The sequence below is a fragment of the Diceros bicornis genome, chromosome 15 (genome assembly GCF_020826845.1).
Source record: "Diceros bicornis minor isolate mBicDic1 chromosome 15, mDicBic1.mat.cur, whole genome shotgun sequence".
Taxonomy (NCBI): domain Eukaryota; kingdom Metazoa; phylum Chordata; class Mammalia; order Perissodactyla; family Rhinocerotidae; genus Diceros; species Diceros bicornis.
Window position 1 is genome coordinate 55652283 of NC_080754.1, and position 11834 is coordinate 55664116.

The 11834-nt window shown below is 36.0% G+C and overlaps 1 pseudogene; it reads right to left on the reverse strand.

Annotated features, from left to right (window-relative positions):
- The window catches only part of LOC131414615 (phosphomannomutase 2-like), a 51062-nt pseudogene extending 45897 nt beyond the window's left edge, over nt 1-5165 (reverse strand).
- Between the last annotated feature and the right edge of the window lie 6669 nt (nt 5166-11834).

Genomic DNA, 11834 nt, shown 5'->3' on the forward strand with positions numbered 1-11834 from the left:
TATGCACATCAGCCAACGAGTGCCTGCTTCACACCGTGGGGACCCATTGTGCTTATAGACATGGACATTCCAAGCTCCATTTCACACATCCTGCATTATGTAGCAGCTATGAAATTTTGGAAATTGACTCTGTTCTGCTCAGTAGTGTGACTTGATTAGTCTATTTATTCCTCTTGCCTGCATTTGGCTCAGATGTATACTGATTTAAGCCACTGTCAGCCAGTAAAATGTGTAGCGGTTTTGCCAGTGGAGCCATAGCAATTTGTGTGAGTCACAGTTTCTCTCTTCCCAGAGGTGAGCGCGGGAGCATGTCGCCTGTGTTGCTGCAGTAGCCATCCTGCAACCACAAAGGAAGTTACCCAATGATAAAGCCAACACAAGGAGGAGAGTGAAATGAAATCAAGACAATCCCAAAGAAATGGAGTCAGAGCCACAATTATGTGACTCCATAAAACTCCTGTGGTTTAGGCCAGGTTGAGAGGAGTTTCTGCTATTCACAGGAGAAAGCATCCTGATACAAGATGCTACTGGGTAGCTCTTTCTCTGCCTGCCTCTGAGAGGCCAATGTGCTGGAACACACAGAGAACTGGGCAGGACTTGGGAGAACTGACCTGAGCCCAGTCTTTCATCTGCTGTCTCTAAGACTTGAATCAGTCACTTCATCTTCCGAACTTCAAATTTGTTGTTTGTTAAAAATGATGAGAACAATGATGAGTCAATGAAAGGACTTTGAGACAACTAAATAGTTTGTGTATTATAGCAGTGATTTTCAAAATTGAAAACATTAAATAGACATAAGCTCTTTTTGTCAGGCATGGCTAGATTTGCAGCCTTCGAATGCTGATTTTCCCCACATCTGAGTCCACTTGGTTCCCAACTGTAGAATCAGCCCCTTTTCTATCTCTGCCATCAGTGAAACATCCTTGCCCCTAAAATGAAGCAAGATGGCAATCTGTAGTTTAGGGGAAACAAAGTGGGGACTGAGTAGAAGAGAATTTAGCCTGAAAACCAATAACAATTTAATTGTCAAAATTAAATTGCCATAAGATTTATCAAAAATCAAAGATATATGTCTTCTCTGGAAAAAGACAATAAAGATCTGTCCACTGGACCTACATGCAATGACCCCCTGGAGTCAAGGAGAGCTGCCACCATCCCATGCGGCATGCACTCTGGAGTTCACTTCCATTCCCATCATGCCCTGCTGTCTTGCATCTGGCCATTTCACTCAATTTTTTGCCTTTGGTTCTATAGACTTTAATTTTAGTACCATGTTCCAACCCAATAGGGACTAATGCTAGAAATCAGCGACCTATATGCTAATATTATTTTGCTCTTTGTGTCGCAAATCTGATTTGGGAGATTTTGCCCTATACCTGCAATCCCATTCCCACTTTACACTTTGGTTTATTGGATATTGTTTTGTACCCCTGGCCCCACGTTTCTACCATGGTAATTGGCCATGTGCATGTATATTCTAGGCCTTAATATTGCTAATATAACACCTTCCTCTCCAGAGACTGGAGCCTCTCTCTGAATTCCAGTTATGTGTTGTTATAAATTCCTAATACTACTGCCTGCATGCATGATTCTTTGAAGTCTAAAATTTCCTGCTTTTAGATTCCCCAGAGTTATTCTCCATATAGTAGTAGGGGTCCCCGTCCCCCAAGTTAATGTTATTATATCACAACATACATGACCACATGGCAGAGCTGCCTGTCAGAGGAAGAACGCTGCCCACTGCAGCTCATGTTTTCTGCTTGTATGAGCTCCCATTTTCTATGCCTTTAGAACAGTCTCGTTCAGATTTGGCCGCAGCCAAACCCTACATAACAATGTATTTGGAATTTCAAATCACTTAATTCCAATACTCTCTCACCAGAATTCCTAAAATCTGTCTCCTGTTTTGCATCTTTATGTATCTTCATGAGACCTAAGTAATTTTCAAAGGTTATGGCTATCTGGTCAAAGTGTTAAGTTGTCCTGCCATTTTGGAGATGACTTACAAAGAGTGAGACAAAAAACTATAACAGTATAAAGCAGAAATATCATGATGTAAATGTCTAGCTGTTTCATCTGAAGAATGATGGGAGTCAGAATGACAATGCCCTGTTTATCACATTTCTTGACTTCCTGGAGTTCAGTGCAGATTTTCCTCATAGCATAGGAGACTGTAGCCTGTAGCGTGGTATGCTTAAATTTCTTTCTTTCTTTGTGCTTCATTCTTTCAATTATTTTGAGTTACATTAAAATTTGATATGAGTTTCAATAATCTGAACCTAAGAATGAGAATTGATTGAAATAAGGTCATTGATATTGTTTTGAGTTTTTCCCCTATTTTATTTTTTTAAATATAAACATCACCCTTACTATACACCCATTTTTATGTTTTACATAATTTTGAGAAGTCTGAAATAGTAATTAATTATGTTTTATTGCATAGCTTAGTGTGAATTCTTTTTATTTTATCTTAGGCCAGATATATGAAGTTAGAAGGATAGATTGTTATTCTGAGAATTTTGGGTTTCTATATCAAATTTATCATACTCCCACAATCATTTTATAGCTTACTTTTGAGCTTTATTGTGTAATGACTTCATGTTTGTTAATAATTTATAGTATGTGTTATAAGACTATCAGCAGAATTGAAACTAATATTTTTGTTTTATAGAATTTAGAACACTTTAAAGAGGTAACCTAAAAATCAATGGATATCAGTGGATTATAAAAGGAGATATTTGAATTAGTATTTTAAAAGTCTGATGAAGGTTATCTTATCATTTGACAAAATAAACATTTTGTTTCAACCAAAGAGACAATTTTGAGAATGTTTGAAACATTCAGATTGATATTTATATTGATGTTTGGAACTTAATATTTGCAGTATAGTTGAATAGATACCTGAATTATCATTCTTATTGAAATATCTGAAATAATTGAAATATGTAAATGGATAGATATAGATAAGTAGATGTGTGTGTGTGTGTGTGTGTGTGTGTGTATTTTTTTAAATGAATTGCTGAACGTTTAAAATAATGACTCTATAGATCCCAGAAATAAAATGAATACGGGAAACTTAGAAGGCATTGACAAGCCAAAGCCATGTTTCTGCCAAAACCTGGAAGCCTTAAGCATCTAATTGGGGGACTACACAGGATATTGAGAACAAGATCAAGAGCCTTTTCCCAGTATTAGAAATATAATAAAATACCCCATCATCAAGCTGAGACCTGGAATAACTACAGTCTCAGTATAAGGATGAATGAGAAATAAATCCCACTTTGAAGAACAATCATCTGTCATGAACCTGGTATTGAGTTAATGGGGGAAGATATTCCCTGGGAATTTGCACCACAGATTCATTATTTTGAGAGGTTTTCATCCAAATTCACACTAATTATGTGGTCTGGAAAACATCACAGATTTTGATGTAAAGTGCCACCTCATTGGCTAGCGGGAACAAGACAAGTGCTCTCTAGAGAAAACGTGCTTCAATCTACTCTTTAGAAAAATTCCACAATGTTCTAAGGAAAATGGTCAGGCAGCTCATCTTCCATTTCTCAAGCATTCCATGAAACAATGTCCCACGAATCAAAGCTAACAGACAGGGTAGAGAAAAGTTTATAATCTCATATCAAAATCAGGCATAAGATTTACCAAAAACAGAATATAACTATGTATAATGTTTTGAAAACTAAAAGAGAAAAAAATGATATGCATCAAGAGGAAGCAAATCAGCTTTGCCAAATAACAAAATAGAACTTTTAGAAATAAATAATTTAAATTAAAAACTTTATGAATGAATTAAACAATAAATTAAACACAGCTAAAAGAGAGTTAATGGAAAGAAGACAGAGCAAAATCAGTTATGCAGAATGCAATCCAGAGAAACAAAGCTAAGGTAAATATGAAAGACACGATAAGAAGCGTCAAGATAGAGTTTGGTCTAACATATCTCTCTTTGGAGTTCCGAAGGCTATAACAGAGAGAAAACATGAGACAATAAGTAAAAAATTAGGAGGATAATTCCTTAAATGTTTCTGTAATTGTGAAAAAAGGAAAAAAAAAACATGAATCCTCATATCTAGAAAGCGCCTCAAATTGCTGGTAAAATAAAACGAAAAATTCCCCACCTAGCAATGTCATAGTGTAACTGCAGAACACACACATAAAAATGAAAGCTATTCTGAGACAGAGAGTGAGAAAGAAAGAGAGATTTTAAAAGTAACCAGAGACAAACTGTAAATCATCTAGAATAAAACAATTAGACCGATTACTCTTTTCTCAGCAGGAACAATAGAAGCCAGAATACAATGGAATCATTGTTCTGATTCCAAACAAACAAAAAAATCTATCACATAGTTCTATGTGATGATAGAAAACAACTGTCAACATAAATTCTATGCATAGTTATGTGGAGTCACTGAAATGAATTGCCAAGATCCCTCTTCAGAAATAAAGGACTTATTACAGAAGCACCTGAGAATGCTTTGGGAAGACAGCTTGGAACTCTTAGCCCTCTTGGGGCATTGTCTCAGCTGGCAAAAGCTGCTTTACTGAGGTCGTGTCACCAACTAATTGCCCCAAGGAACTCAAGGGTGGGTTTGAGAAGCATTTAACTGTTTTTCCAAATTGTTTTTTTTCTTTTTATTATGTTAAGTAGATGCAATCACCAGCCACCCTGAAACAGCCTCACCACAAGAGCTATGCTCATGACCTTTGCCTTATTTTTAACGCTAAGACCTCTCCAGGAGGAGCTTGGGCCTTATTACCATAACCCAAAGTGTGTGTGGAAGCATTTCCCCAACTGAGCCTGCGCAAGTGAATACCCACCTCTCCCTTTTGAATATTCATTCTCCATCTGAAATAAAAGGTCCTGGCTTCCCTTTATTTGGGGAGGTATGACATTGGAAATGATTCTGCATGACCTCCTATTTGCTGCAAATATACTTTAGCTTGTGTGATAGCTAATTCTGGTGGAGAGTCTGATTTAACTCCCCAGAAGGCAAACCCACTTTGGTTTTGGTAACAGTCACAGCTTCTTTCTCATGCAGAACATAGCCAATGCCAGAGTTCAAAGGCTCGGTATTCTGGTCCAATGAGAAATAGCTCTGAGGGGACATTCCATCATCTGAATTTCCTGTAAGGTTGACTGAAGCCTCCATTGAAGCTTGACTTCTCCCATTCCTCGATCCTATTTTCTTCCCTTTCCTTCCAGGTGTTAATCCCAAAAATTCCTAATACTATTTCATGGCTTTCCATATATCAGGGTTTGTTTCTTGGGCAACTCAACCCAGGACAATAGTGAAATTATATTTCAAGAAAGAGGATGAAATAAAAACCCTTCTCAGAAGAATAAATTGTACCACCAAAAGACACACATTAAATGAAATTCTAAGGTATGCATTTAGGAAGAAGAAGAATGTTCTCAGATGAAAGATTGAAAATTTAAGAATGAAAAATGACTACAAATGTTGTAAATAATAAAGTAAGTATACTTACTTACAGTATAAATCAATGATACTTACAGTATAAATCAATGTTAACAATATCTAATTTTTGGGTTGAAAACAGATTAGAACTATAATACTGAACAACAGAATAAAAATTGGAAGAGGATAATTGAAATATTTTTATATTATATTATATTTTTATTCTTTCAAACAGAAGTTGAAGATGCTGATTAACTTTAGACTTTATTAATATTACTGTTCAAAACATTATTAAAATTATAGACATGAAGAACATAATTCTCCTCTCTAAAAGAATAAAGGAAAAAATGTAATAAACAAAAAATAATACCTTAAAAATTGAAACCAAGAAAAGGGCAAGATTAGAAGAAGAAAGCAAAAAAGAAGTAAAAACCTTGAAAGAATATATTATATCACAGAAATAAGTCCAAATATATCTAAAATATCATAGTAAATTCAATAGACTATCCAATTAAAGACTGTTAGACTGGATTTTAAGAAAAAAACAATATCTGTTGTTTCAAGAAGCATAAGGACATTGAACGAATTGAAGTCACATGAACAGTGAGCCATACCAAACAAATATCACCAAATGAATGGTTGTGTATCTCTATTAACAATAATCAAATAGATTTTAACTAAAGCTTTGCTCAAAATAAAGACGGAGGGATATAAACATAAAAGAATCAATTCCACAGGATAATAAAACAATTTTAAACATTTTAAAATAAAAATGAATTAAACAGATAACCTCAAATAAAGTAAAATAAGCATTAAAGAACAACTCTACATCAGTAATTAATTGATAAGGTGGAAAAATGGAAAGGATAGAGAAGATTTGAACAGCATAATTAACGTTTGATCTAAAACATAGAGAAGTTTTTATTCAAGGTCACACAATTTTTTTATTAAGACATTATTTTTTGAGAGTAATTTCAAGTTCACAACAAAATTGAGGGAAAGGTACAGAGATTTCCCATATACTCCCTGCACTTATATGTGCACAGCCTTCCCCAGAGGAGGTGTATTATCAACAGATGTTGATAATACATCTCCCACCAGAATGGTACATTTGCTACAAAGGATGCATCAACATTGACGTGTCAGAGTCACCCAAAGTCCATAGTTTACATTACTGTCCGTTCTTGTTGTGAATTCTATGGGTCTATGGGTTTGAAAAAAAATGTTTTTAATGACATTTATTCATCAATATGGTATCATATAGAGTATTTTTGCTACCCTAAAAATCCTCTTTGCTCTGCTCTGCCTATTCATCTCCCTCCAGCCCCAGTGCTTGGCAACCACTGCTCTCTTTACTGTCTCCATAGTTTTGCCTTTTCCAGAATGTCATGTAGTTGGAATCATACAACATGTAGTCATTTCAGATTGGCTTCTTTTAGTTAGCAATATGCATTTAAGGTTCTTCCCATGTCTTTTCATGGCTTGATAGTTCATTTCTTTTTAGAAATTTCTTCTTAGAAATTTTCTTGCCTTGGGCGGGCCCCGTGGCTTAGCGGTTAAGTGCTCGTGCTCCGCTACTGGCGGCCAGGGTTCAGATCCTGAGCCCACACCGACGCACCGCTTCTCTGGTCATGCTGAGGCCGCATCCCACATACAGCAACTAGAAGGATGTGCAACTATGACATACAACTATCTACTGGGGCTCTGGGGGAACAAAAGGAGGAGGATTGGCAATAGATGTTAGCTCAGAGCCCATCTTCCTCAGCAAAAAGAGGAGGATTGGCATGGATGTTAGCTCAGGGCTGATCTTCCTCACACAAAAAAAATAAATTAATAAATTAAAAAAAAAAAAAGAAATTTTCTTGTCTTTTTAGCACTGAATAATATTCCATTGTCTGAATGTACCACAGTTTTTTTATCCATTCCCCAACTGAAGGACATCTTGATTGCTTGCAAATTTTGACAATTATGAATAAAGCTGTTATAAATGTCCATGTGCAGGTTTTTATGTGGACTTGAGTTTTCAACTCCTTGGAGTAAATACTAAGGAGCAGGATTGCTAGATCCTATGGTAAGTGTATGTTTAGTTTTGCAAGACACCTCCAGACTGTCTTCCAAAGTGGTTGTACCATTTCCCATTCCAACCAGCAATGAATGAAAGTGCCTGTTACTCCATATCCTCAGCAGCATTTTGTATCATCAATACACAAATCATTATTCTGGAGCATAAAGTATGCCCAACCAAGATGCCAACACAAAAAGACAAATTTGAGATTTCTACATGGTGTGGTGTGGGAAAAAATATCATTGTAGAATAAACAGCTCCTACAATTTAATAACTAATGGTAACTCATGAAATGATTTTTCTGATGGTTTAAACCATCAGTCCAATTTAGCTTTTACCTTATTCACTGTCTACATTATCTTTGTGTCTTTATTTCTTAGATGCCCCTGTTTACTCTCAAAATCAGGTGTCATCTCTTGACACTGCCAAGGTTGAAAATGTTCTGCACTTCTTTGGACAAGAAAAATTCCTCAGATGATCCACTTTCTCTTAATGTTAGGTTGAATTAGTTATTTAAATGATAAAAAGTAATTAAAACTAAAAAGTTAAATAATGGCTTTTGGAGATGGGTGAAAGTTTTGTTACTACTAAATTCAAGCAAACTAAACATAGTTAGCCGGGAACTAAACTGGACACTGATAATGCAGGAGTGAATAAACTTGGTCCCTACTATTGGATTTTGACACTTCAAGGTTGAGAATAAATCTGGGGATAGAATTGCCTAAGAGTGAATGCCAGAAAGAAATAGTCCCAAGAATTAATCAAAGCAGGAAGGATGCTTACCTAAGGGAACCTAGGATACCAGAAGTGTTTTCTAAACTATCATAAATAATAGCATGGAAAATGGAACCAAGCTTCATAAATACAGAGTGAAGTGAAAATAAAGGCTAAATAATGAGCAGTGTGTTTCGTGTTAGCTGCATTTCTGAATTTAAGTGAAAAACAAGTTGCTTTCAAATGTGGTAATCCCCAGTATGCCTCTGGGGCCAGCATGGTGGATTAAAGGAACAGTTCATCTCTGAAATCTATTTCAGTTATCATCAAGTATTTTACAATTTCTTATGTATTTGTTCGATGCAAAATGTTCGAGCATTATTGCTGTATGCAAAGCCACATAAGGCATAAAAAAGAGAGCCTACCCCTTAGCATGTATTTACTCAAGTTGAAAAGACTCTATACACCACACTGGGAGTAAACAGTTTTTTGATTCAGAACCAGAAAGAATCAACTGTGAAGACCTAGTGAGTCATCCTGAAGGCAGTTCCTAAATAGGCCTTACTGATTTTAGAGTCTGGGTTCGTGGAGGGAATAAAACCATCAAGGAGCTGGAGATGAGGAAACAAATGAGGTTTTTGATGAATGAGAGAAAGAAACTTGACTTTCTGTTAGTATTGAATCCTATAGAACAAAGGTTTCAAGTCATTTGTGAATCACAGTATCATGGAACAGAGCACTTCTAAGGAAGACCTTTAAGGAGATGGATGGGATGTTCCTGTTTTGAATGGTCAACAAGGTCCATGCCTTGAAAGATAGAAAAAAGCCACTTGTAGCTGAACTTGGCCAGAGGCAGCAGAGAAGCCAGCATAGCCCTCTGGCTCGGGCTGAAAGGTCAGGAATTAAAACCTGACGGCTTATTTTGCTTAGCATAGTGTCCTCCAGGTTCATTCATGTTGTTGCATATGGCAGGATTGTTTTCTTTCTCAGGGCTAAATAATATCCCATTGTATATCTACATATACCACATTTTCTTTATTCTTTCATCCATTGATGGACACTTAGGTTGCTTCCATATCTTGGCTACTGTGAATAATGCTGCAATGAATATGAATATGAGAATACAGTTGTCTTCAAAATCCTCATTTCAATTTTTTTGGATATATACCCAGAACTGATATTGCTGGATCATATGGTAGTTCTCTTTTTAATTTTTTGAGGAACTTTCATACTGTTTTTCATAGTGGTTGCACCATTTTCATTCCCACCAACAGTGCACAAGTGTTCTAATTTTTCCATGTCCTTGCCAACACTTATCTTCTATTTTTTTTGATAATAGCCATCGTAATAGGTATGAGGTGATATCTCATTGTGGTTTTGATTCTCATTTCCCTGATTATTAGTGATGTTGAGCATCTTTTCATATGCCTGCTGGCCATTTGTGTTTCTTCTTTGGAGAACTGTCTATTCAAATCTTTTGCCATTTTTAGTTCGGTTATTTGTCACAAAAACAAATATTGCATAATTCCACTTGTATGAGGAAACATATAAGTGGAATGGAAACATAGTCAAACTCATGGAAACATAGAGTAGAATAGTGGTTGCCAGGGGATGTGGGGAGAAGTAAATGCAGAGTTGCTATTCAACAGGTATAAAGTTGCAGTTACACAAGATGACTAAGTTCTAGAGATCAGTTGTAAAACATTGTGCCTATAGTAACAATACTATATTGTGCACTTAAAAATGTTTTGAGAGTAGATTTCATGTTGTGTGTTCTTACCACAATTAAAAAAAAAAAACACACTTCAGATGGACCATCAGCACCAAGTTTGTTTGATAGCAGCATGCATGACTGCAGGGAAAAAGCAGCTGCAGTGACAACATCTGATGAACCCTAGTGTCTCCAAAAAGTCCCTCTTGTGTAGACCTAAGGATGGGTCAAAATAACTGACATTGTATTTCTCTTCTATTTTGAGAATTGGTGCCCAAGTTGGATTTACTTTGGTTTCAAAGCAGACCTTCTCAATTGAGTTTCCATGACAGAATTTCTCTAATGTCTGAGGCATCCATTGTGTATAATAAATTATCTTTTATGCATGTAGAATGGCACTAGCTATGTACCTTCCTTGGGAGAACTGAAAAAATAGTGGTGCTTAATGTTCTCAGAACTCTGTTGAGAAAAGCTGTTCTAGAGTCATGAATAAATATGACATGTGCTACACTCCAAGTGTTGTACCAAAGTTCACATATGTAGCATGTATTTGAACACATGGAGATGGTGAATATCCGAGACTACGTCAGGAACACTAGTTCTTCAGTTTTATTGAATCATAACACACATTTAGAGTTATGGTGAAAGACATACAAGACTTTTAAACTGGGTGAAAAAATTTGGCCATCATCCATTAGATGATTATGAGTATTTTAAGTTTTTTGAGAAGGATGTCAGGATGCTCCTTTAAAGCGTATAATCCCATTTCACTGCAGCTGCTTCTGTTTTCTCCTTTTTGGCAGACTCCTCCATATTCCCTTACAAACTCTGCTATATAGCCACAGAGAAATCAATTACAAGAATCTTCCCACTTTGGAAAAATCCTTTGCTTGCCTTAATATAATATTGTACAGGCTAATACAACTGGACACAATTGAGGGTAACTTACTCTAAAGTTCTTATAATTCAAAATTACTTATATAGGCTCCTTGAGGTACCTACTGCACTAATTCTCCATGTGTGACTAATTCTCTGCTGGGTGACTTCAAGCAGGTGACAGACTTGTCAAAGAATCTAACTGTGAATTTAGGCTGATTTCACCTGTATTGATTCCTTACCAACAGTTTATCTCTGGGGAGATGGCATGGTTCTTAAGCAATACTCCAAGTTAGGCAATGGCCCTCAGGTCTTCTAGACTTCACGCAGAATAGAGAAATAATGGGATCAGAGCTCAACTTTAGGAAGATCGTTTTGATGTAAACTGGAGGAAGAATGACTACAGATGGGGAGAGTTAGGAGGCATTTACGCTTCAATCAGGGAGACAGGGGCTGGGATTATAAAAATACAAGAGATGGTGAATGCTCTTCCATAAGGAATTTATAATCAAGTTAAGGACACAAAATATATATTCAAACAAATTAGTGAATAATATGTCTTAAAATGGAACAGCTCACATATTTAATAATCCTTCAAGAGCAAAATTTTAATTCTTGTGACTAAAAGAAATAATTTAGAATACACTGTCATGGTCTAAAACAATCTAATTCTCTCTTTTTACTCTAGAAATCAAGAAACAAAACAACTTATTGATCTAGGTAACATGGCTAAATTGATGAATTTGTACGATGTGAATTATTTTCCTTTGTGAGAACAACATATCTTTTCTTTGTGTTCCTTCTTTTTTGTTGTTTCTGTTTTTTAAATTTTCTTTCCAGAAATTGTTTTCCAATGTCAATGAAGAGTCAATGCTATTGCTAGTTCTGGTCAAATTTGATAAAAATAAGAAAATTCATATGAATTGGAAAATGGACTGGCTTCTCTATTTCTTTTGCTCTTTGACCCCGTCTTTATCGGGTTAGGCATGGTGCTGGAAATTTGCAAGTTTCCCATATGCTGCAAGAACCCTGAAGT